The sequence below is a fragment of the Muscardinus avellanarius genome (assembly GCF_963383645.1).
Source record: "Muscardinus avellanarius genome assembly, chromosome: 12".
NCBI classification, from domain to species: domain Eukaryota; kingdom Metazoa; phylum Chordata; class Mammalia; order Rodentia; family Gliridae; genus Muscardinus; species Muscardinus avellanarius.
Window position 1 is genome coordinate 98,436,307 of NC_137798.1, and position 1,996 is coordinate 98,438,302.

The 1,996-nt window shown below is 41.5% G+C and overlaps 1 pseudogene across 1 annotated transcript; it reads left to right on the top strand.

Moving 5' to 3' along the window:
• Positions 1–306: 306 nt before the first annotated feature.
• Positions 307–1,043, top strand: LOC308271474 (large ribosomal subunit protein eL21-like; annotated as a pseudogene). Its single transcript has 2 exons — positions 307–385; positions 609–1,043. The product of its transcript is annotated as a large ribosomal subunit protein eL21-like (transcript).
• Positions 1,044–1,996: the final 953 nt, after the last annotated feature.

The window sequence follows — 1,996 nt, forward strand, 5'->3', positions numbered from 1 at the left end:
CGACTAGCATTTTTAGTTTTAAACATTTCACGTAAAACATTCAAAACCAGCCGGGCGTGGTGGCGCACGCTTGTAATCCCAGCATTAGGGAGGCTGAGACCAGAGGATCGCGGTTTGCAGACAGCCTCAGCTTCTTAGTGAGGCCCTCAGCAATTTAGTGAGACCCTGTTTCAAAATAAAGATTAAAAAAAATAGGGCAGGGGATGTATCTCGGAGGTAGAATGCCCCTGGGTTCCATCCCCAGACCCACAAAACAAAACAAAAAATATTCAACCTTTCGCTGCCATCTTCCAGTAATTGGCCAAAATGACGAACACAAAAGGAAGAGGAATGGAACCCGGTACATGTTCTCTAGGCCTTTTAGAAAACATGGAGTTAGCCAGGCGTGGTGGCGCACACTTGTAATCCCAGCATTCAGAAGGCTGAGACAAGAGGATCACGGTTCACAGACAGCCTCAGCTACTTAGCGAGGCCCTCTGCAACTCAGTGAGACCCGGTTTCAAAATAAAGAATAAAAAATAGGGCAGGGGTGTAGCTCGGAGGTCAGATGCCCCTGGGTTCCATCCCCAGACCCATTAAAAAAAAAAAAAAAGAAAGAAAGAAAAAAGAAAACATGGAGTTGTTCCTCTGGCCACATATATGCAAATCTACAAGAAGTTGATACTGTAGACATTAAGGGAATGGCTAGTGTTCAAAAAGGAACGCCTCACCAATGTCACCATGGCAAAACTGAAGGATCTAGCTACCCAGCATGCTGTTGGCATTGTGGTAAACAAGCAGTCAAGGGCAAGATTCTTGCTAAGAGAATTAATTGAGCATATTAAGCCCTCTAAGAGTCGAGACAGCTTCCTGAAGCGGAAATGGTCAGAAGAAGAAGGAAATGATCAGAAGAAAATGATCAGAAGAAGAAGGAAGCCAAAGAGAAAGGCACGTGGGTTCAGCTGAAGCGCCAGCCCGCTCCGCCCAGAGCAGCACACTTTGTGAGAACCAATGGAAAGGAGCCTGAGCTGCTGGAACCTATTCCCTAGGAATTCATGGCGTAATAGGTATACAGACAATAAATAAAGTCCCCTGGGCTGTAAAAAAATGGGAAAAAATATTCAAAACCAAATATAAACAATATATTAAATGACTAAACAAAATAGGATATTACCTAGCCATCTAAATAAGCAGGCTAGATAAAGACGTAGAGAATGCGTGCGAGGGTCAGACCAAACACTTCAGAATACAATCTTACATCTGTTCTCTGGTTGGGCATTATAAACATTTTATATAAGTATGGGCAAGGATTGAAGTAAAGAGAAAAATGTGAACAGTGTATGTATGAAGTGATTACTAGAGGAATCCTCTAAAATACTTTTGTTATTATGCTTTCACAATTAAAAATTAGAATTTTCATACTTTTTGGTTTATTTGCTAGATAAAAGCAAGTAGAAATTTGTTGAGATTCGGAATTTGGCATCTAATCAGAAATGAGAGCATAGTACCTGGCCTTGCATAGCTGTCATTTTTCTATCAACAGTGCACATATTTTTGTCCTTTATCTGGTATGAGCTAAATTACTAGACTAAAAGCTCTTTAAAAAGGCGAGGAATGGTATATACATTTATTTTCTCTAGACCCAGGACACTGATTGGAGTACAGTAGATGCCAAATCCATTTTCCTTAAACTTTTAAGTGACCAACTAGCCGAGAAAATTCCAAAGCTGTTATTAAAAGTTCCCAGCTTGTGTCCGAAGTTCACGCATTCTGTCTGATTACCAGATTCAAGCTGAGTTCTGAGCCTCCCAGGTGCACGGAGTGTTCAGTAAGCGGCGTGGAAAGGAACGGCCACTTGATAGCATCAGAGCAATTGGTCCTGAACTAGGACAAGAGGGATGAAGTATCTCTCAGTCTAATTTTTATGTAGTAAAGAATAAACTCTTGAATACAGGCCAACAAAGAGGTCAGGCTTCCTTAGTTCCTTTCCCAGTATTTCTGACCCAAACAGGAGAGA